This window comes from Hylobates moloch, unplaced genomic scaffold (genome assembly GCF_009828535.3).
Source record: "Hylobates moloch isolate HMO894 unplaced genomic scaffold, HMol_V3 SCAFFOLD_13, whole genome shotgun sequence".
Lineage (NCBI taxonomy): Eukaryota > Metazoa > Chordata > Mammalia > Primates > Hylobatidae > Hylobates > Hylobates moloch.
Window position 1 is genome coordinate 25,834,766 of NW_026652288.1, and position 25,013 is coordinate 25,859,778.

Here is a 25,013-nt window from a genome sequence, read left to right on the forward strand (position 1 = left end):
GTTCATTTGTTTATTGCCTGTCTCTGCTAGGATAGAAGCTCCAAGTGGGCAGGGGCTGTTTCTGTCTTATTCATGGCTCTGTCTTTAGCACCTAGAACAGCACCCACCGCATGGACGATGCTATTTGTTGAATGAATAAACCTGATCTCTTGTGCCCCTACTTCCTAATGGGAAATCTACAGTGAAGAGAGGAGAATAAAACCAACATTTCTGCAGCATTTTCTTAAGGTCCTGGAGGGATTTCTAGTGTCCCAAAGGTGCTTGTCTGACTCCTGAAAGTGAAGGGGTTATTTGTAGTAAAAAACAAACAAACAAAAAACCCACTTTAGGACATAATATAGGAAGTGGGCTGGGCTCAGTGGCTGGCGCCTGTTATCCAGCACTTTGGGAGGCTGAAGTGGGAGGATCACTTGAGCCCAGGAGTTCGAGACCAGCTGAGGCAACAGTGAAGTCCCATCTCTACAAAAAATTAAAAAATTGGAGGGGTGGGGCATGCATAGGATAAAGGGAAGTGAAGCCGGGGTTTTGGGCACTTTTTCTGCCCATGAAGTCTCAGATTCATTCTTAAGGAACTGAGAACTTAATCTTCCGAAATGTCAAAAAGACCATCTTATGCCCCAACTCCCACCCCAGCTCCTGCAACACAGATGCCCAGTACCCCAGGGTCTGTGGGATACAATCCATACAGTCATCTCACCTACAACAACTACAGGCTGGGAGGCAACCCGGGCACCAACAGCTGGGTCATGGCGTCCTTTGGTATTATGATTCCAAAACCCCCAAAGCCACCAGATAAGCTGCTGATGTGCCACATGAGGTACAGCAGAAAGGTCTGGGACCAAGTAAAGTCTTCCAACCCTGATCTAAATTTGTGGGAGATTGGCAAGATTATTGATGGCATGTGGGGAGATCTCACTGATGAAGAGAAACAAGAATAAACAAATACAAAGCAGAAAAGGTAGAGTACAATGAATCTATGAAGACCTCTAATTCCACACGAACCTTGCTTACATAAATGCAAAAAGTCATGCAGAAGCTGCTTTAGAGGAAGAAAGTGGACAGAGGCAGTCTCGCATGGAGAGAGGAGAACCTGACGTGAGCATTCAGCTTGCTGAAGATCCAGATAACTATGAGATAGCTTTTCTTTTTCTTTTTCTTTTGAGACAGAGTCTTGCTCTGTCGCCCAGGCTGGAGTGCAGTGGCGCCATCTCAGCTCGCTGCAACCTCCGCCTCCTGGGTTCAAGCGATTCTACTGCCTCAGCCTCCCCAGTAGCTGGGATTACAGGCACGCACCACCATGCCTGGCTGATTTTTTTGTATCTTTAGTACAGATGGGGTTTCACGATGTTGGCCAGGCTGGTCCTGACCTTGTGATCCGCCTGCCTCGGCCTCCCTGAGTGCTGGGATTATGGGCATGAGCCACCATGCCGGGCCGACAATGGCTTTTCAGTGGAGCATACGGACACTGCCCATTTCCAGAGAAACCATGGCCTCATCAGTGAAATCCTTAGTGACGGTGTGGTGCCAGACGTTCCGTCCACTGTCACAACAGCTAGAATGCAGGTCCTCAAGCGACAGGTCCAGTCCTTAATGGTTCATCAGTGAAAACTAGAAGCTGAACTTCTTCAAATAGAGGAACGACATCAGGAGAAGAGGAAATTCCTGGAAAGCACGGCTTCATTTAACAGTGAACTTAAAAGGTTGTGCGGTCTGAAGGTAGAACTGGATATGGAGAAAACTAGCTGAGATTGCACAGGCAGAGGAACAGGGCCGCAAAAGGCAGGAGGAAAGGGAGGAGGCGGCAGTGCAAGCTTAGCGCAGTCAGAGCAGCATCGCTCCTGAGGAAGAGCAAGCGGGCAACAAAGTCGAGGAAAAGAAAGACGACACGAACCTTCCAATGGAGACAGAGGAGACACACTCTGAAGAAGAGCCAACAGAACAGTGAAGAAGGCACATCTACTCCTGAAGACAAGGAGAGTGTGTAGGAGGGGTTGACCGTATGGCAGAGAAGGAACCAGTGATAGTAACACTGGCTCGGAGAGTAACAGCCAACAGTGGAGGAGCCACCAACAGCTCCCATCCCATACCAAGAGACGAGAAAAAAGAATAAATGTTGCCTTGTTTTGTGTGTTCTAAATACCTTTTTTTTTTTTTGGAGACAGAGTCTTGCTCTGTCGCCCAGGCTGGAGTGCAATGGCCCGATCTCAGCTCACTGCAACCTCCACCTCCCAGGTTGAAGCTATTCTCCTGGCTCAGCCTCCGGAGTAGCTGGAATTACAGGTGCTAGCCACCACGCCTGGCTAATTTCTGTATTTTTAGTAGAGATGGTGTTTCACCATGTTGGCCAGGCTGGTCTTGAACTCCTGACCTCAAGTGATGCTCACCGACCTTGGCCTCCCAAAGTGCTAGAATTACAGGCATGAGCTACTACGCCTGGCCTTAAATACTTTTCTATTTTTATTTTTATGTTATTATCTTATTTTATTATTTTATTTTTATTTTTGAGATAGAGTCTCACTCTGTCACCCAGGCTGGAGTGCAGTAGCCAGATCTTGGCTCACTGCAACCTCCACCTCCTGGGTTCAAGTGAATAAATACTTTTTTTAAATGAAAAAATGTTTTTTGGCCGGGCGCGGTGGCTCATGCTTGTAATCCCAGCACTTTGGGAGGCCGAGGCGGGCAGATCACGAGGTCAGGAGATCGAGACCACGGTGAAACCCCGTCTCTACTAAAAATACAAAAAATTAGCCGGGCGTGGTGGTGCACGCCTGTAGTCCCAGCTACTTGGAGAGGCTGAGGCAGAAGAATGGCGTGAACCTGGGAGGCGGAGCTTGCAGTGAGCTGAGATTGTGCCACTACACTCCAGCCTGGGTGACAGAGCGAGACTCTGTCTCAGAAAAAATGTTTTTTGGTTTAAAAACAAAAAACAAAAAAAACTGGCCAGGTGCGGTGGTTCACGCCTGTAATTCCAGCACTTTGGGAGGTCGAGGCAGGTAGATTACTTGAGGGCAGGAGGTTGAGACCAGCATGGCCAACATGGTGAAACCCCATCTCCACTAAAAATACAACCATTAACAGGGCATGGTGGTGCACACTTGTAATCCCAGCTACTCGGGAGGGTGAGGCAGGAGAATCACTTGAACCTGGGAGTCAGAGGTTACAATGAACCGAGATTGCACTGCTGCAGTCCAGCCTGGGTGACAGAGTAAGACTCTACCTCAAAAAAAAAAAAAAAATTAAAGAATTAGCCAGGCATGGTGATACTTACCTGTAGTCCCAGCTACTTGGGAGGTTGAAGTGGAAGGATCACTTGATTCCAGGAGTTTGAAGCTGCAGTGACCTATGATCACACCACTGCACTCCAGGCTGGGTGACAGAGTGAGACCTTGTTTCAAAAAAAAAAAAAAAAAAAAAAAAGTCCATATAGTATATCATCACTGGATATGGAACTTTACCCTGAACCATACAAAAGTATATTATATACAACTGATTAGAGTTTATAATTTCTTTTTTCAGAACTAAATGTTTTATTAACATTTAATTTCCCATAATATTATAATATTAAATGTTCACATAAAGAAAAACCAGAAGAGACTATGGATATTTATAAAATAGGATTACACTAAACAGGTCCCAATAAGTTTAAAAAGATTGAAATCATAAAAAGTATCTTCTCTGACCACAATAGAAAGTAGAAATCAATAACAGAAAGAAAACTGGAAAATTTACAAGTATGTGGAAATTACATAACATATGTGGAAATAACTAATGAGTCAAAGAAGAAATCACAGGTGAAATTAGAAAATTCCTTGAGATAAATAAAAACTAAAATGCAACATACTAAAACTTCTGGGATACAGCAAAAGCAGTGCAAACAGGGAAATTTATAGTTGTAAATGCCTGTATTTAAAAAAAAGATCTCGGCCGGGCGCGGTGGCTCACGCTTGTAATCCCAGCACTTTGGGAGGCCGAGGCGGGTGGATCACGAGGTCAGAAGATCGAGACCACGGTGAAACCCCGTCTCTACTAAAAATACAAAAAAATTAGCCGGGCGTGGTGGCGGGCGCCTGTAGTCCCAGCTACTCAGAGAGGCTGAGGCAGGAGAATGGCGTGAACCCAGGAGGCGGAGCTTGCAGTGAGCCGAGATTGCACCACTGCATTCCAGCCTGGGCGACAGAGCGAGACTCCGTCTCAAAAAAAAAATAAAAATAAAAATAAAAAATAAAAAATAAAAAAAAGATCTCAAATCAGCAATTTAATTTTACACCTCAATGAGCTAGAAAAAGAACAAATTAAACCCAAAGTTAACAGAAGAAGAGAAATGGTAAAGATTAGAGTGGAAATAAACAAAATAGAGTATATAGAGAGACAATAGAAAAAAATCAACAAAACTAAGAGCTGGTTTTTTGAAAATAACAGCAAAAGACAAACCCTTAGCTAGATTAAGAAAAAAAAAGAAGACTGAAATAATAACTAAAATTAGAAATGAAAAGAGACTTCATAAATGATGCCACAGAAATGAAAAGGATTAAAGAGACTATGATGAATAATTATATGGCAACAAACTGGAAAACTTAGAAGAAATGGATAAATTCCTAGAAACATATAAGCAGCATGACTAAATAATGAAAAAATAGAAATCCAAACAGACCTCTAAGTAGTAAGGACATTGAATCAGTAATCAAAAACCTCCCAAAAAAGAAAAGCCTTGGACTGGATGGCCTCACTGGAAAATTCTACAAAACATTTAAAGTAGAATTAACAATTCTCAAACTCTGCCAAAAAAAAAATTAAAGAAAAAGGAACATTTTCAGTCTCATTTTATTAGGCCAGCATTATCCTGATACCAAAGGCAGACAAGAATCCTACGAGAAAACTACAGACCAATATCCTCGATGAATATTGATACAAAAATCTTCAACAAAATCTTAGCAAACTGAATTCAACAGCACAGAAACAGTTCATACATCATGACCAAGTGAGATTTAGCCCTGGGATGCAAGGATGGTTCAATACACAAAAATCAATAAAACAGATTGTTGTCCTGACAGAACAAAGGACAACAATCACATGATCATCTTAATTGTTGCAGAAAAAACACTTGACAAAATTCAACACCCTTTCATGATAAAAAGCACTCTACAAACTAGGATCATAAAGAAATTACTGGCCGGGTGCGGTGGCTCATGCTTGTAATCTCAGCACTTTGGAAGGCTGAGGCGGGTGGATCACCTGAGGTCAGGAGTTCGAGACCAGACTGACCAACATGGTGAAACTCCATCTCTACTAAATACAAGAAATTAGCCGGGCATGGTGGTACATGCCTGTAATCCCAGCTACGCAGGAGGCTGAGGCAGGAGAATCACTTGAACCTGGGTGGCGGAGGTTGCACTGAGCCGAGATTGTGCCATTGCACTCCAGCCTGGGCAACAGAGTAAGACTCCGTATCAAAAAAAAAAAAAAAGTTTTCTCAACACATTAAAGGTCATATACGAAAAGCCCACAGCTAACAGCATACTCAAAGGTAAAAAGAATGAAAATGGAAAAGCTTTCCTTTTCTTAAAGGAAAATTTAAGATCAGGAATAAGGAAAAGATGCCCATTTTGGCTTCTTCTAGTCAGCATAGTACTGGAAGTCCTAGCCAGAGCAATTAGACAAGAAAAGAAATAAAAGGCATCCAAATTAGAAAGGAAGAAGTAAAATTATCTTTATTGACAGATGACATGCTCTTAAATGTGGAAAACCCTAAAGATTCCACAAAAGATTCTAACAAAATAACTGTTAGAGCTAATATACAAATTCAGTAAAGTTGCAGGATACAAAATAAACACTCAAAAGTCGTTATTTCTATATACTAACAATGAATAATCTGAATAGGAAATTAAGAAAACAAAACAATTTACAATAGCATCAAAAATAATAAAATACTTAGGAATAAACTTAACTAAGTTTATTGTAACTGAATACTACAAAGCATTGCTGAAAGAAATTTAAAAAGACAAATAAATGGAAAGACATCCCATATTCGTGGGTTAGGAGACTTAATATTGTTAAACTGTCCATACTACTCAAAGCACTCTACAAATTCAATGCAACCCCTCTCAAAAATCCCCATGGCATTTTTTTTTGATAAATAGAAAAAAATTAAAATTCATGAGCAATATCAAAGGACCCAGAACAGCCAAAAGTATTACAAAGTTGGAGGATTTACACCTACTTCCTGATTTTAAAACTTACTACAAAGCTACAGGAATCAAAATAGTATGGTATTGGCATAAAGACAGACATATAGACCAATGGAACAGAGAGTCCAGAAATAAAGCCTCATGTTATATGGTCAAAGAATCTTTGACAAGGGTGCCAAAGTTACACAATGAGGAAAGATTAGTCTCTTCAATAAATGATGCTGGGAAAATTGGATATCCACATGCAAAAGAATGATGAACCCTTATCTTATACTTTATACAAAAATTAATCCAGAATAAAGGCCTAAATATAGACCTGAAATTATAAAACTCCTAGAAGAAAACAGCAGAAAAATCTTTGTGACATTGGACTTGGCAATGATTTCTTGGATATGACACCAAAAGCACAGATAACAAAAGCAAAAACAGGACAAATTGAACTACATCAAACTGAAAAACTTTCACACAGCAAAGGAAACAACCAAAAGAGTGAAAAAGCAACCTACAGAATGGGAGGAAAATATTTGTAAACCATATATCAGATAAGGGAATAATATCTAGAATATATAAAGAGCTCCTATAACTCAATTAAAAAAAAACTAAATAACCTTATTTTAAATTGGGCAACAGACTTGAATAGACATTTCTCCACAGAAAACATACAGATGGTCAACAAACACAAGAAACGATGCTCAACATCACTAATCATCAGGGAAATGCAAATTAGAACCACAATGAGATACCATCTCATCCATTAAGAGGCTCACTATAAAAAAGGAAAAAAAAACAGAAAATAATAAGTGTTGGAGAGCATGTGGAGAAATAGGAATCCTTGCACATTGTTTGTGGGATTCTAAATGGTGCATTTGCTATGGAAAACAGTACAGTGGTTTCTCAAAAAAACTAAAAATAGAATTACCATATGATCCAGCAATCCAAATTCTGGATATATAGCCAAAAGAATTGTAAACAGCAGATATTTGCACATCTATGTTCACTGCAACATTATTCACAATAACTGATATGTGGAAACAACTTAAATGTCTATCAAGGAAGAAATGGATTTAAAAAATGTGTTATATACATTACAATGGAATATTATTCAGCCTCAAAATAGAAAGAAATCCTGTCACATGCTACAACATGGATGAACCTTGAGGACATTATGCTAGATGAAATAAGCCAATCACAAAAAGACAAATAGCCAGGTGTGGTGGCTCACACCTGTAATCCCTGCACTTTGGGAGGCCGAGGTGGGCAGATCACCTGAGGTCAGGAGTTCGAGACTAGCCTGGCCAACATGGTGAAACCCCATCTCTACTAAAAATACAAAATTGGCTGGGTGTGGTGGCACATGCCTGTAGTCCCAGTTACTCGGGAGGCTGAGACAGGAGAATCGCTTGAACCCGGGAGGAGGAGGTTTCGGTGAGCCACGATCGCACCATTGCACTCCAGCCTGGGCAATAAGAGCAAAACTCCATCTCAAAAAAAAAAAAGACAAATATTGCATGATTCCACTTATATGAGGCATCTAAAGTAATGAAACTCAAAATCAAAGGCAGAATGGTGGCCAGGGGCTGGGGGAGGAGGGAATGGGGAGTTGTTCATGGGCACAGAGTTTCAGTCATACAAGATGGAAAAGTTCTAGATATCTGTTGTACAACAATATGCATTTAATGAACAATACTGTACTGTACACTTAAAAATTAAGAGGGTAGGCTGGGCACAGTGGCTCATGCCTATAATCCCAGCACTTTGGGAGGCTGAGGTGGGAGGATTGCTTGAGCCAGGAGTTAGAGATCAGCCTGGGCAACACAGTGAGACTCCGTCTCTACAAAAAAAAAAAGAGAGAAAAAGAAAAAGAAAAAGAAAAAATTAGCTAGGTGTGGTGGCACATGCCTGTATGGGAGGCTAAGGCAGGAGGATTGCTTGACCCCAGGAGGTCGAGGCTGCAGTGAGCCATGATCACACCACTGCACTCCAACCTGGGTGACAGAGCAAGACCCTGTCCCCACTAAAATAAAATTTAAAAACAAAAATAAATTAAGAGGTTAAAATTTTGCACTTTTTACCACATTTTTTAATTTTATTTATTTATTTATTTATTTATTTATTTATTTATTTATTTATTTGAGACAGAGTTTGCTCTGTTGCCCAGGCTGGAGTGCAGTGGCACGATCTCAGCTCACTGCAATCTCTGCCTCCTGAGTTCAAGTGATTCTCCTGCCTCAGCCTCCCGAGTATCTGGGATTACAGGTGCCCGCCACCATGCCCAGCTAATTTTTGCATTTTTAGTAGAGACAGGGTTTTGCCGTGTTTCCCAGGCTGGTCTCGAAGTCCTGAGCTCAAGTGATCTGCCCACCTTGGCCTCCCAAAGTGCTGGGATTACAAGCATGAGCCACCACAATTGGCCCACAATTTTTAAAAATTGACAAAGAAAAAATTTAAAAAATTTTAAAAAGACAAAGAACAAAACACAAGGCAAAAGTTTTAAATAGACATTTCTAAGGAAGATAGACAAAGGGCCAAAAAGCACATGAAAAGATGTTCTATATCATTGGTCATTAAGGAAATGCAAATCAGAATTACAGTGAGAGACCACTTCACTCCCATTAGGATGGCTATAACAAAACCAAACCAACAAACAGGCAAACTGTAAATTACAAACCAGAAGAAAGGCCGGGCACAGTGGCTCACACCTGTAATCCCAGCACTTTGGGAGACCGAGGCAGGCGGATCACGAGGTCAGGAGATCAAGACCATCCTGGCTAACACAGTGAAACCCCATCTCTACTAAAAATACAAAAAAATTAGCCGAGTCTGGTGGCGGGCACCTGTAGTCCCAGCTACTTGGGAGGCTGAGGCAGGAGAATGGCGTGAATCCGGGAGGTGGAGCTTGCAGTGAGCCAAGATCACGCCACTGCACTCCAGCCTGGGCAACAGATCAAGACTCCGTCTAAAAAAAAAAAGAAAAAATTAAACAGAAGACAACGAGTGTTGATGGAGATACAGAGAAACTGGAATCCTCATACGTTGCTGATGGGAATGTGAAATTGTTCAACTACTACTGTGGAAAACAGTTTGACAGTTCCTCAGTAAGTCTAACATAGAATTACCAAACAACCCAGCAGTTCCACTCCTAGATATTTACCCAGAAGAACTGAAAACAGGGATTTAAACAAAAACTTGTACAGGAATGTTCTTACCAGCACTATTCAGAGTAGTCAAAAGGTAGAATAACCCAACTGTCCATCAGCTGCTGAAAGGATAACACATATGGTATATCCATACTTTAGAATATTATTCAGTCATAAAAAGTAACATAGTATTGATACACACTACAGTATAGATGAACATGGAAAACATTATGGTAAATGAGTGAAGCCAGACACGAAAGGCCACGTGTTATATGATTCCATCATATGAAATAGCCAGAAGAGGTACATCTATAGAGACAGGGAGCAAATTAGTGGTTGCCAGGGCTGAGGATGGAAATGGGGAGTGACGGCTTAATGGGCACGGAATTTCCTTTTAGGTGATGATGATTGCACAACATTGCAAATGTACTAAATGCCACTGAATTGTACCTTTTTTTTTTTTTTTCGGAGGCAGGGTCTCTCCCTTTGGCCCAGGCTGGAGTGAAGCGGCTTGATCATAGCTCACTGTAACTTCGAACTGTTGGGCTCAAGTGATCCTCCTGCCTCAGCCTCCCTAGTAGCTGGGACTACAGGTATGTACCACCACGCCTGGCTAATTTTTCTATTTTTTGTAGAGACAAGGTCTTGCTATATTGCCCAGCCTGGTCTCAAACTCCTGGCCTCAAGCAATCTTCCTGTCTCAGCCTCCTGTTTCAAAGTGTTAAAATTACAGGCATGAGCCACTGTGCTTAGTCTAAATTGTAAATTCTTAAATGAGGAATTTTAAATTTGTTGTGAACATAAATTTATGTGAATGTTACCTCGATTTTAAAAAAGTGTTACATAATTTAATCAATAGTTCATTAGTAAATTAAACAGTTTTTTTTTTTTTTTTTTTTTTTTTTTTTTTTTGGAGACAGAATCTGGCTCTGTCCCCCAGGCTGGAGTGCAGTGGCACCATCTCGGCTCACTGCAAGCTCCGCCTCCCGGGTTCACGCCATTCTCTTGCCTCAGCCTCCCGAGTAGCTGGGACTACAGGCGCCCGCCGCTAATTTTTTTTGTATTTTTAGTAGAGGCAGGGTTTCACTATGTTGGCCAGGATGGTCTCGAACTCCTGACGTCGTGATCCGCCCACCTCAGCCTCCCAAAGTGCTAGGATTACAGGCTTGAGCCACCGCGCCCGGCCAATTAAACAGTTTTGTTAGTGATGGAAGATATCTGAGTTACCTGGAGTTACCCATAACGAATCTATACAGATCTGCGGCAACCTCAATTCTTGCCTCCTTGGAAGAAAGAATTCAACCGAGGGGCATAAGGCAGAAGAGATGGAGGCACGTTTCAGAGCAGGAGTGGAAGTTTATTAAAAAGCTTCAGAACAGTAAGGAAAGGAAGGAAAGGGAAAAAAAAGAAGGAAAGTACAACTGGAAGAGGGAAGTGGGATGACCTGAGAAACCAGTGTGCAGCTTGACCTCTGGACTTGGGGCTTTATATATTGGCATACTTCCGGGATCTTGCATTATAACTTCTCCCCACTCCTGAGATCTTACTGGGAAGCTGCTGATCAGTTTCAGGTATTTTCTATCTATTAGGAAATGGTCCTTCCCTGGCACCAGCTGTGACCAATTATTACTTTAGAGAAACAGCTGGCCAGGCACAATGGCTCATGCCTGTAATCCCAGCACTTTGGGAGGCCGAGAAGGGCGGATCACCTGAGGCCAGGAGTTCGAGACCAGCCTGGCCAACATAGTGACACCTCCCCCCACCATCTCTACTAAAAATGCAAAAATTAGTTGGGCTTGGTGGCGCAGGCCTGTAGTCCCAGCTACTTGGGAGGCTGAGCCGGGAGAGTTGCTTGAACCCAGAAGGCAGAGGTTGCAGCGAGCCAAGATCATGCCACTGCCCTCCAGCCTGGGTGACAGAGCAAGATCCTGTCTCAAAAAAAAAAAAAAAAAAGAGAGAGAAACAGTTAACAACCACCTGACCATCACCTGACGGTCTCCTAACACTCCTGGTGTATGTATTGGTGGGGAGCCCTCTCCTGCCCTGCTCATACCTGACTAGCTACCTACTGTAACAATTTGACTTAATAAGATTCCGCTGACTGGCCAGGCGCGGCGGCTCCCGCCTGTAATCTCAACTGTTGGGGAGGCCAAAGCGGGTGGATCACTTGGAGTCAGCAGTTCGAAACAAGTCTGGCCAACACAGCGAAACGCTGTCTTTACTAAAAACATAAAAATTAGCCAGGTGTGGTGGCACGAGTCTGTAATCCTAGCTACTTGGGAGGCTGAGGCAGGAGAATCGCTTGAACCTGGGAGGTGGAGCTTGCAGTGAGCCAAGATTGTGCCACTCCACTCCAGCCTGGGGGACAGAGCGAGACTTCGTCTCAAAAAAAAAAAAAGAAAAAGAAAAAGAAAAAAAATATTCCACTGACAACACAAATAAATTGAAATCTGTAATTTGATTAAAAATTAGAGATTCTCATGTCATGTAACAGTGATTTCACAGTGAGTTTTGAGTTTACACTGGGTTTACTAGTGAGGCCAGGACCATAACATGAAAGATAATCCAATCAACCATGAAGGCGTTCCCATCAGCTGTTCAGTCACTCTGTAGGTGACTGGGTGGGAACTTTCCCACAACTTCTGGAAACTCCTTGGTGGGCGGATCACCTGAGGCCAGGGGTTCAAGACCAGCCTGGCCAACATGGTGAAACTCCGTCTCTACTAAAAATAATTTTTTAAAAAGTGAGCCAGGCGTGGTGGTGCATGACTGTAAACCCAGCCACTTGGGAGGCTGAGGCAGGAGAATCTCTTGAACCCGGGAGGCAAAGGCTGCAGTGAGCTGAGATCGTGCCACTGCACTCCAGCCTAGGTGACAAAGCCAGTGAGACTCTGTCTCAAAAAAAAAAACAAAAAAAAAGGCCAGGTGTGGTGGCTCACGCCTGTAATCCCAGCACTTTGGGAGGCCGAGACGGGTGGGTCACGAGGGCAGGAGATTGAGACCATCCTGGCTAACATGGTGAAACCCCGACTCTACTAAAAATACAAAAAATTAGCCGGGTGTGGTGGCGGGCACCTGTAGTCCCAGCTACTCGGGAGGCTGAGGCAGGAGAATGGCGTGAACCTGGGAGGCGGAGCTTGCAGTGAGCTGAGATCGCGCCACTGCACTCCAGCCTGGGCAACTGAGCTAGACTCCGTCTCAAAAAAAAAAAAAATAAAAATAAAAATAAAAAATAAAGTACCAATTATGTTATGGTTTTGTGCTGGGAACAACTCTATTTCCCCAGGAACTAGGGGATCTCGCTCCTTTTCCTGTTCTGATTCCAATGGAATGCCAGTGTGTGAACTCCTAGGATTTGCTGCCACCGTCAAGATGTCAGGTTTTAAATCCGGAGAAGGAAGCTACATCACGCTTTTGGAGCCATGCATATTATCCAGGTCTATCTATTGCTCATATTGGCAGAGGAGTGCTTTTGGTGTTTATCTTACAGTAAGTCATGACCCAACCCAAGGTCACCTAGATTTTCTCTTGTGTTATTCTCTAGGAGTGCTATTATTTTATATTTTACATTTAGGTCTATGATCCATTTTGAAATAATTTTTGTGAAGGATGTAAGGTCTGTGTCTAGATTAGTTTTTTTGTTATATGTATGTCCAATCGTTCTGGCACCATTTGTTGAAAAAGACTGTGATTTTCCATTGAATTGCCTCTCCTTTGTCAGAGATCAGTTGACTATATTTGTGTGGATCTATTTCCAAGCTCTCTGTTCTATTCCATTGATATATTTGTCTTATTGCACAGATTGGAATTTCAGGGGAATTGTTGGACAATCTGTCTCAGGCGACAAAGGCAAAGCTGTTGGATCCCCAGCTAATTATTGACTTGGCTCACAGAAAAGATGTTGGATTATTTCAACAGGTTTTTGTTTTGTTTTGTTTTGTTTTGTTTTGTTTGACAGTCTTTCTCTGTCGCCCAGGCTGGAGTACAGTGGCGTGATCTCAGCTCACTGCAAGCTCCGCCTCCCAGGTTCACGCCATTCTTCTACCTCAGCCTCCCAAGTAGCTGGGACTATAGGCGCCCGCCACCACGCCCAGCTAATTTTTTGTATTTTTAGTGGAGACGGGGTTTCACCGTGTTAGCCAGGACGGTCTCGATCTCCTGACCTCGTGATCTGCCTGCCTCGGCCTCCCAAAGTGCTGGGATTACAGGTGTGAGCCACCGCGCCCGGCCTATTTCTACAGTTTTACTCCATCATTTGCAGTCACTTAAGCCCAGATGACACCAAGTCCATCTGAAATGTTCAGGCAAGTGTGATTCTGAAATGGTGTGAAAGACCACTGACACAAAACCTCTCTTTTGGGAAACAGTTTGAATAATTTTTTTTTTTTTTGAGACAGAGTCTCGCTCTGTCGCCCAGGCTGGAGTACAGCGGCATGATCTCGGCCCACTGTAACCTCTGCTTCCCGGGTTCAAGCGATTCTCCTGCCTCAGCCTCCCGAGTAGCTGGGATTACAGGCACCCACTACCATGTCTGGCTAATTTTGCATTTTTAGTAGAGATGGGGTTTCGCCATGTTGGTCAGACCGCCTCGGCCTCCCAAAGTGCTGGGATTACAGGTGTGAGCCACTGTGCCCAACCCGAATAAAGTAATTTTTAAAGGATTCTGAAACTTGCCATGTTTTGAAAATAAAGAACACGATTTAAAAAGCAAGAGATGGGCTGGGTGCAGTGGCACATGCCTGTAATCCCAGCACTTTGGGAGGCTGAGGTGGGTGGATCACTTGAGGTCAGGAGTTCGAGACCTGTCTGGCCAACATGGTGAAACCCTATCTCTACTAAATACAAATATTAGCTGGGCGTGGTGGTGTACGCCTGTAATCCCAGCTACCTGGGGGCTAAGGCATGAGAATTGCTTGAACCTGAGAGGCAAAGGTTGCAGTGAGCCAAGATCGCTCCAGCTTGGGCGACAGAGTGAGACTCTGTCTCAAAAAAATAAAATAAATAAATAAATAAATAGGAAGAGATGAAAAGGATAATAAAGCTTCAGTTTAAAAATGTCTTAGAATGAAGCATGCATTTTTGTTCTTGCACCCAGCTTCTTCTCGCCTTGCATCCTGGCTTCCCGGTATTGGAAGAAGGGACCATCCTCTTCCTCGTCCCGGCCCCCTAAATCCTGCCATTGAAAGGGTTGAATGGTGGGGACTGGAGGTGTGCACAGCAGCAGCAGGGGGTCCCCAGCTAATTAATGCCAGAAGTAGCAGTTGCTAGAGAAGCATTCTGCCCGCTTCACTATGGCGGCACTTCCTCCAGACTCCTGGCAGCCACTCAGTGTTTACTTGGAGACCAGCATGGGAATAATTGTACTGGAGCTGTATTGGAAGCATGCTCCAAAGACCTGTAAGAACTGCTGAGATGACTCGTCGAGGTTACCACAGTGGCACAAAATCCCACAGAATCATCAAAGATTTCATGATCCAAAAACGTGACCCAACAGGGACAGGTCAAGGTGGTGCATTTATCTATGGCAAACAGTTTGAAGATGAACTGCATCCAGACTTGAAATTCACGGGGCCTGGAATTCTCACAATGGCCAATGCAGGGCCAGACACCAATGGCAGCCAGTTCTTTGTGACCCTCGCCCCCACCCAGTGGATCAACAGCAAACACACCATTTTTGGCCAAGTGTGCCAGGGGATAGGAATGGTGAATCGAGTAGGAATGGTAGAAACAAACTCCCAGGACCGCCCTGTGAACGATGTGAAGATCATTAAGGCATACCATTCTGGGTAGACTTGCTGCTCTCTTGAACAGTCTTCTGAGATGGCCCCAGTGAATCAGCTTCCCAATGACCTAGAATGACATGTAATGCTAAATTTTATTTTGGCCTTGCAAATCACGATGCTTGGGAAGCCTGCAGTCTTAGGTGAGTTAGAGATGGAAGTGCGTTTTAATAGAATGCTTCTTTTCTCTTCCCCAAGTGCCTAGGTTGACAGAGCATTTGCACAGATGCCCCTGTTTATCCATAGGTTACTACTTACTGCACATGACCCATAATGCTCTGGCTGCTCTGATATTCTTGGAACAAAATGCAGCAGATGCTGTCATTTCTCGTGTTTTTACCTAACCAAACTTCTTCCTGATTTATATTCTGGCCTACACTGCAGTCTTTGATGGCTGACAGTCACAGAATTCAAAACCAAGTAGTGTCTATCAGCCCTCTTAACTTTGTGCACACCATATTTTAGTCTCCTACGTTTGTTCTTCTAGGGGATGTATACATCTGTCTCTATATTTTCCCTCTCAAAACCAGAACATCTGCTGGGCACGGTGGCTCACACCTGTAATCCCAGCACTTTGGGAGGCTGAGGCAGGCGGATCACCTGGGCTTAGGAGTTAAAGACCAGCCTGGCCAACATGTTACAACCCAGTCTTTACTAAAAATACTAAAATTAACCAGATGTGGTGGTGCATGCCTGTAGTTTGAGCTACTGGGGAGGCTGAGGCTGGGGAATCCCTTGAACCTGGGAGGCGGAGGTTGCAGTGAGCCGAGATCGAGCCACTGCACTCCAGCCTGGGTGACAGAGCAAGACTCTGTCTCAAAAAAAGAAAAAGAAAAAAAAAAACCCACAAAACCCAGAACATCAACACTGCTGTTTCTGACACCTAGACATCCCACGCAAAGCCACACTGACTTTTTGCAAAATGAAAAACACATCCAAAAATCAAGTTTCTAAGAAGTGGGGAATAATAATGTGTAATAATCAAGAAATGAATTTATTAAAAGGAAGCAGAAGAATTGACCATCTTTGTCCCAGAGAAGAGGAGAAATCTGTAGTGAGCTCAAGGACAGACTATGAATTCTCCGTAAAAAGTAGCACTCTCAAAAAGGAGAAGTGTCACTTAAGTTTTCTTAACCTAAGACTTTAGAGAAATTAGATATGAGATTTTTATACATTAAGTTGTTGGACTTTTTTTTATTCCTGCTGGATTTTTGAGGGAGGAGTAAGAGAGGAAGAAAGTTAATATAATACCTATGTAATACATAGAAACTTCTAAAATAAAATGTCATCGATGGTTGAAATTGCAGACAAACAAAAATATCTTAGTGATTACAGAGCTTAATTAAAATCAATTTTACAAAACTAAAAATATAGAATGAGCCAGGTGCAGGGGTGAGCGCCTGTAGTCTCAGCTCCTTGGGAGGCCAAGGCAGGAGGATTGTTTGAGACCAGGTCAGCCTGGGCAACAAAGTGAGCCTCATCTCCAAAAAAAAAAAAAAATTAATTAAATTAAAGTAAATAAAATTTAGAGTAATGAATATAATGAAACATTATAATTTATGACATTTTCCCTTAAGTTTAAAATACTATTTCGAGACAAAGGTTTTATTTGTTTTGGTTAAATATGCATTATTTGCTTAAAAATAATAGACTTGGATAATATTCATGACTCCAAAAGCATGGTATAACCTCCTTCTCCAGATTTGAGACCTGATGTTTTGAAGGTGGCAGCAAGTCCTAGGAGTTGACATACTGATTCCTTATATAACTAGGACCTATTTCTGTTGCCCATTTCAGGCAACTGCCATGGGATTGTAACTACAAACCCTGCTGCCAACCCGAGGACATCAGCTGACAGCCATCTGAGGACACAGTCACAATTCTGAGTCTGTACAATGTCCAGCCAGAGTCGCTCAGTGGGGTAAATAATTACCTCAATCATATACCCCATACATTGTCTAATCCTTAATCTTGTAAAAGAGAACCTGGAGGAGAACAGAAAATACAGTTTGAACAAAATGTTGAAACTGTATCCGTGGAAATTACTTAGTGATTGTGAATGAAATGAAAGACAACTCCAAACAAATCAAAAGGTAGGTTATGTATGTTCGGTGCAAGTAATAAATGCCTATATTTGAAATAAAGATGTAGTGAAAGACTTTCTCTCAGCAAAGAAACTTAGGGTGAATGAGGGCACAGTGGTCACCTCCCTGGGTGACCTTTGAGGTGGCCAGCCGGCTGTGCCCTGCTGTGGGGGACCCGCCATCCCCACAAACTCTCATCTTGACCCGTTTCCCAGGGACTCTGCCCAATAAGCCTTTGCCCCAGTGGGGAACAGCTGGGCTGTGAGGCCCAGTGCTACCATTCTTTCTTTCTTTCTCTCTTTTTATTTTTTGAGACAGGATCTCGCTCTGTTGCCCAGGCTGACAGAACCTTGGCTCACTGTAGCCTTGACCTCCCTGGCTCAAGTGATCCTCCCACCTCAGCCTCCCAAGTAACTGGACCACAAACCTGCACCACTACACTTAACTAGTATCTATATATGTTTTTAGAGATGGGGTCTTGCTATGTTGCCTAGGCTGGTCTGGAACTCCTGGGCTCAAGCGATTCACCTGCCTCGGCCTCCCGAAGTACTGGGATTACAAGGCATGAACCACTGCACCCTGCTATGAGGACTCTTTTAATTCCTATTTTACAAGGAGAGACAGTGGTGTGCTGGCAAATGTTTTACAACCACACTCCAGAAAAAAAAAAGAGTCCTGATTCATAAGATTTGCCAGTTTCTGTAGTGTAAATACACCCACCATGGTCAGTTTCAAGCTATCAACATGCTATCCCTGAACACAGAGTTGGGAAGAGATGGAAAGTAGCACAACATTATATAGTTTTTCTACTGTGCAGATATGATGGACATAAATAACCCCAAGAGCACAGAAAATAGTAAAATGGGCCTGGCACGGTAGCCCAGCTGTAATCCCAGCACTTTGGGAGGCTGAGGTGGGAGGACTGCTTGAGCCCAGGAGGTCAAGCCTGCAGTAAGCCGTGACCAGTCCACTGCACTCCAGCCTGGGCAACACAGCAAGACTCTGTCTCAAAAAAGAAAAGAAAAGAATAGAAAGTAATAAAATAATGAGGAAATGATGAGTCAAATATTTATTATGGTTGTGTCATATAATTTACTTGTAACTTTTTATAATTTAATTTAAAATAATGGCTGTCTTTAATAATCTACTTGCAAAATTCCTGAAATTTTGACAATTAGCTTTTTTTTTAAAAAATTAATATTTATTTATTTATTTGTTTATTTTGAGACAGAGTCTCACTCTGTCACCCAGGCTGGACTGCAGTGGTGTGGTCTCCACACCGCAACCTCTGCCTCCCAGGTTCAAGTGATTCTTGTGCCTCAGCCTCCCAAGTAGCTGGGATTACGGGCGGGTGCCACCATACCCAGCTAATTTTTGTATTTTTAGTAGAGACAGGGTTTCGCCATGTTGGCCAGGCTGGCCTCGAACTCCTGGGCTCAAGTGATGCACCCACCTCGGCCTCTCGAAGTGCTGGGGTTACAGATATGAGCCACTACGCCCGGCCTGACAATTAGCTTTTGCCACCACTGGGCAAGTAACTTGCACAGGTAATCATCCTTTCAGTCATAGGCCACTTTGCCTCATCTGCCGATGCCTGCAGTTAGCCAGGCACCATGTTAGTCTTTGTGGGGAGTCAATTTGGAATAGATATGTATCTATTCTCCTACAAGGATAGACATGGTGTCTGGGGAGGTGTATAGAAGTAAATGACTAAAATGCAGTATAATAAGTGTTATGGCAGTGGTGTGACATGCACACTGAGGAGAGATTAATCTGATTTATCTTGGGGAATTAGACTGTTTTGTTTCATGAGACAGGGTCTCACTCTGTTGCCCAGGCTGGAGTGCAGAGGCACGATCATGGCTCCCTGCAGGCTTGACCTCCTAGGCTCAGGTGATCCTCCCACCTCAGACTCCCGAGTAGCCGGGACTATAGGCAGGTACCACCACTTGGCTAATTTTTGTAGTTTTTGTAGGGGCAGAGTTTTACCATGTTGCCCAGGCTGGTCTCAAACTCTTGGGCTCAAGTGATCCACCCGCCTCAGCCTCCCAAAGTGCTGGGATTTCAGGCGTGAGTCACCATGCCTAGCTAGACAGCTTTTTTTTTTTTTTTTTCTGAGATGGAGTTTCATTCTTGCTGTCCAGGCTGGAGTGCAATGGTGCAATCTCTGCTCACTGGAACCTCTACCTCCCAGGTTCAAGTGACTCTCCTGCCTTAGCCTCCCAAGTAGCTGGGATTACAGGCACCCGCTACCATGCCCAGCTAATTTTTTTGTATTTTTAGTAGAGATGGCATTTCACCATGTTGGCCAGGCTGGTCTCGAACTCCTAACCTCAGGCGATCCACCTGCCTCGGCCTCCCAAAGTGCTGGGATTACAGGCATGCACCACCATGCCTGGGTAATTTATTTTTGCATTTTTAGTATAGACAGGGTTTCACCATGTTGGTCAGGCTGCTCTTGAACTCCTGACCTCAAGTGATTCACCTGCCTTGTCCTCTCAAAGTGCTGGGATTACAGGCATGAGCCACTATGCCTACACCTGGCCGATTGTTAGGTTTTTAGTTGTGAAATATTATTGTGGTTATAATGTAAAAAAAAAAAGTTTCTAAGCTGGGCATGGTGGCCCATGCCTGTAGCTGTAGCTACTCAGTAAGCTGAGGTGGGAGGGTCTCAGATTCCAGGCTAGCCTGGCAAAATAGCAAGACACCATTAAAAAAAAAAAAAGTTTCTATCTTTAGAGGTAGATATAGAGATATTTACAGATAAAATACTGGGCTCAGTGGCCCATACCTGTAGTCCCACCCACTTGGGAGGATTGTTTGAGCCCAGGAGTTCAAGACCAGCCTGGGAAGTATAGTAAGACCCTCTCTTTTAAAAAATACAAAGAAAGGCCGGGCACGGTGGCTCACACCTGTAATCCCAGCACTTTGGGAGGCTGAGGCAGGCAGATCACATGAGGTAGGGGTTCAAGACCAGCCTGGCCAACATGGTGAAACCTTGTCTCTACTAAATAATACAAAAATTATCCAGGCATGGTGGCGGGCACCTGTAATCCCAGCTACTTGGGAGGCTGAGGCAGGGAGAATTGCTTGAACCTGGGAGGCGGAAGTTGCAGTGAGCTGAGATTGTGCCATTGTACTCTAGCCGGGGTGACATGGTAAGACTGTCTCAAAAAAAAAAAAAAAAAAGGAAAACAAAGAGAAAACTAGATTGTAATGATGTTTGCAAGATATGATGAATACTAAAAACACTAAATGGTAAACTTTGGATGGGTGAATTGTATAGTATGTGAATTATATTTTAATAAAATTGTTTTTAACACTCCAACATGGGTGACAGAGGGAGACCCGGTCTCTAAAAAGAAAAAAAAAACTTTTTTTTTTTTTTTAATTCAGTGAGGAAGGGGTGTAAGCAGGTACACAAAAATCAGATCAGCCATGGGTCGGTAGGTGCTAAAGCTGGAAGTTGAGCACATGGGAAGTCACATGCTATTATCTCTAATTGTGTCTACATTTAGAATGTTCTGAAATAAAAAGTTAAATACAATATTACCTAAATTTCTCGTAGGTGCTTTCCTAAATGTTCCCTGGCCTCACCCAGTTCATGGTCCCAGAAAAGGCCATCTGTCCTCTAGATGGGGTGGGGCAGGGTACTTTATAAATAATAACCCTAGCTGCTGTGGGCAGCTTTCCCTGCCTCTACTCCATTGACCTCTATGCTCCGCTCACGGGCAGCTTGGCCAGCCTCTGCCACAGCCTGGCCTCTGGGTCAACAGTGGGCCTCTGGTAGGGCTGTGACCCCTCCTTACTTTTTCCTCCCCTCCAGCTAGTAGGGCACCACCTTCTTTCCTTTTTTTATTTTTATTTATTTATTTATTTTTATTTTTTTGAGACGGAGTCTTGCTCTGTCGCCCAGGCTGGAGTGCAGTGGCGCAATCTCGGCTCACTGCAAGCTCCGCCTCCCAGGTTCACGCCATTCTCCTGCCTCAGCCTCTCCGAGTAGCTGGGACTACAGGCTCCCGCCACCACGCCCGGCTAATTTTTTGTATTTTTAGTAGAGACGGGGTTTCACCGTGGTCTTGATCTCCTGACCTCGTGATCCGCCCGCCTCGGCCTCCCAAAGTGCTGGGATTACAAGTGTGAGCCACCGCGCCCGGCCTATTTTTATTTTTTTTTATTTTTGAGACAGGGTCTTGCCCCGTCACCCAGCCTGGAGTGCAGTGGCATGATCATGGCTCACTGCAGCCTCAACCTTCTGGGCTCAGGTGATCCTCCTGCCTCCACCTCCCGAGTAGTTGGGACCACAGGAGCACACCACCCTGCCTGGCTAGTTTTTGTATTTTTTGTAGAGACGGAGTTTCACTGTGTTGCCTGGCTAGTCTCAAACTCCTGGGCTCAAGTGATCTGCCCGCCTCAGCCTCCCAAAAGTGGTGGGATTATAGGCGTGAGCCACTGTGCTGGGCCAGGCTCCACCTTCTACTTGTCACTGCCAGCGCTGTCAGAGTGGAGCCCACCGCAGAGGAGCTGGGATCCCCTTGGCTGGGCTCTTTCTTCTGTTCCTCCTCCCTCTCTTTCCCCCAGGTGACTCTCCTGGAGCGGGAAGCACAGGCCCAGCCACACACAGCACCTAGGCCCCAGACTCTCCCACGGCCACACCCAGCCACACAGCCTGGCCTCTCTACCCAGCATCTTCCTCCCTCTTGGTGCCCTCTTGACTCTCCTTCCTGCAATCTCAGTCCAAGGAAAGATCTAAACATTTCTGCCTCCAAGAGAAGCTGAGTTCCTTCCTGCAGGGCTCCCGAGCCTCAGCAAATCAAGTGATGTATGCGTCTGGACACCTGTGTCAGGTCCCTGGAGACTTGACAACAGTTAAGAAGCCCTGGAAAGGCTCTGGAACATTCTGCAACAGTGAGGAGGTGGGTCTATTTAAGAAGCCCTGGAGAGGCTCTGGAACATTCTGCAATGGTGAGGAGGTGGGTTCATTTAGTTAGGTGAATCTGCCTGGTGTCTCACACCGGTATTGTCCCTAACTCAGCCGAAATCCAGGGTTATAGGTTTTGGGTATGAAATAGGCAGGGTGCCTGGGGTAGAGAAGATCCGAACTGTGAACGAAAGCCTGGCTGGGACTGGAGCTCCTGGGAAGAGGAGGCTGGGGCTCCATGACACCTGGTGCAAGAGGAATTGCCAGCACTTGGTGACTAGTTTGGTATAAAGGTTAGGGAGAAGATTTCCAGGTTGGGAGACCAGGGTAAAGGAGATGTCCTCAGCTGGGATAGAAAATAAAAGGGGACCCAGTTCAAGTGTGACTGTGGAAATGGAAGTGGCTGTGAATGCTTTGTGGGGGCGAAGGGGTAGAGCTGGAAGTTGAGGTCGGGAGCTGAGGAGGGCCGGCCATGCTGAGTAAGAGAAGCCACCGCAGATGTGGCGTCTCTGTCCAGGGCGCAGGGAGAAGGTGACCATGTGGCTCAATGCCAGTTTACACCTGCTGTCTGGAGCCCGGGCTACCTGCGCCTGTTGTCCCAGCTGGGTGGGGAGGCGGTTAGTACCGGCTTCCCTCTTAAAAGTCTGCCAGTTGGGATGATACACGGTCACCCTAAAGAAAGACCCTACAGGGTAGGGGAAGAAAAGTGAATCTAAGGCAGCACCCTTCTCATTCACTTGCTTCTTCTGGCCTTTTCGCCCTCCTGTCTCAGACCTTCCATTCCCTTCTTTTCTTTTTTTTTGAGATGGAGTTTCGCTCTGTCACCCAGGCTGGAGTGTAGTGGCACGATCTCGACTCACTGCCACCTCCACCTCCCAGATTCAAGCAATTCTCCTGCCTCAGCTTCCTGAGTAGCTGGGATTACAGATGTAGCTGGGATTGCAGACAAGCACCACCATGCCCGGCTAATTTTTCGCCTGGCTAATTTTTGTATTTTTAGTAGAGACAGGGTTTCACCATGTTGGCCAGGCTGGTCTCAAACTCCTGACCTCAAGTGATCCACCTGCCTTGGCCTCCCAAACTGTTGAGATTACAGGTGTGAGCCACCGCGCCTGGCCCATTCCCTTCTTAAGACTTCTATATTTTCACTGTATTTTCTTTTCTCCTCCTGCCAGGCTTCTCCTTCCCACTTCCCTGGGAAAGAACCCACCCCACCCCTACAGACTCAGGAGAGCCGAGTCCATCTGGGCCGCCTGAGTCACTGGGGTGAGCAGCTCCTCCCCGGCCGGGGTGAGCAGGCTGGGTTTGGGCCAGGCTGGGGAAGGGCCTCGGTCAAGTTGGCAGGCAGGGGTCCTGCCTTCTGGTCACAGCGCTGCCTCTTTCCTGCCGCGTGACCTTAAAGCAAAGCATTTCTGCTGTTGGAGTCTCAGTTTTTTCCTCTGCAGCAGATGAGGATTGAACCACTGATCTAAAACGTCTCTTCTCGCTGAGAAGTGGTGTTCCTCTCGTCGGCTGCCATTTCTCGTGGGGTTCAAGCCATAAGATGCCAGGTGTCAGTCACCTCAGAAGAGAGGGTTTGTTTGTATTTGGTGGGGTTCTTCCGCGGGTACCGAGGCTGAAGACTGGTGGATCGAGGCAGGTGGATCACTTGAGGTCAGGAGTTCGAGACCAGCCTGGCCAACATGGGGAAACCCTGTCTCTACTAAAAATACAAAAATTAGTCAGGCGAAAAATTAGCCAGGCATGGTGGTGCTTGTCTGTAATCCTAGCTACTCAGGAAGCTGAGGCAGAAGAATTGCTTGAACCTGGGAGGCGGAGGTTGCAGTGAGCCGATATCGTGCCACTACACTCCTGTGAGGGAGCAGCCTAGGGACTAAGGCCCGCTGGCTCCGCGCGATCAGCCAGGCCCGCATCATCCCCCAATTACCTGCAGAGGGCGCCGCAGACACAGAGAGGGCAAGGCCAAGGCCGAGGCCGAGGCCATCTAAGCTTCTGGAAAGGGGGTCCCAAAGGGAGCCCCCAAGCTGGAGTCCAGAGGGCTTGGAAGGAAGAGGTGAGGACAGCAGAAAAGGAAATGCAAATTAAAAGAAGGGAACGAAGGCTGGACGCGGTGGCTCACGCCTGTAATCCCAGCACTTTGGGAGGCCGAGGCGGGCGGATCGCTTGAGGTCAGGAGTGCAAGACCAGCCTGGCCAACATGGTGAAACCCCGTCTCTACTAAAAATACAAAAAAATTAGCCAGGCGTGGTGGCGGGTGCCTATCATCCCAGCTACTTCGGAGGCTGAGGCGGGAGGATCACTTGAGCCCGGGAGGTGGAGGTTGCAGTGAGCCGAGATTGCGCCACTGAACTCCAGGCTGGGCGACAGAGTGAGACCCACTCTCAAAAAAAGAGAAGGAAAAGAGAGAAGGGATGGTGGCGGTGGGGGAGGAGGGCGGTTCTTGTAACGATCCGAGAGGGGACCGCAGCATAGGTTACGCCCTCGAACCTCGGCCTCCTCATCTACAGAATGGACGCAGTCCTCACCACGTGCTGCGGAAGCGTCGGAGCGCCGGTTCACGGGACACAGGGCCATCGGCTAAGGGGGCGCTGGGAACGTGGAAGGTGCTTTATGGTTGGGCGCTGTAGGGTGCTCTTGGGCAGTAGGGTTGGGTCAAATCTGGGTTGAAGTCCAACCTAGGTTGAAGTCCTGGCTGCCACCTGACCTCTGCGCCTCAGTTTTCTCATCAGTAAAATGGGGTTAAGGAGGCTGCCTCGCCCAGCTCCATGGAGCCGGAGGTGATGAAGGTCCTGGAAGAGCTGAATTCAGAACCCGAGCTTAGGCGGCGGACAGGGCGCGGGTGTGCGCGCCTGCACTAGGGGGAGCGGCCGGGCCCGGACACACCCAGCCAGAAAGAGGATGCCGAG

The 25,013-nt window shown here is 45.3% G+C and overlaps 2 pseudogenes; both read left to right on the plus strand.

Moving 5' to 3' along the window:
- Positions 1–540: 540 nt before the first annotated feature.
- Positions 541–2,111, plus strand: LOC116480257 (SWI/SNF-related matrix-associated actin-dependent regulator of chromatin subfamily E member 1-like; annotated as a pseudogene).
- A 12,502-nt stretch (positions 2,112–14,613) lies between these two features.
- On the plus strand, positions 14,614–15,183 carry LOC116480437 (peptidyl-prolyl cis-trans isomerase-like 1; annotated as a pseudogene).
- The last annotated feature ends 9,830 nt before the right edge of the window (positions 15,184–25,013 follow it).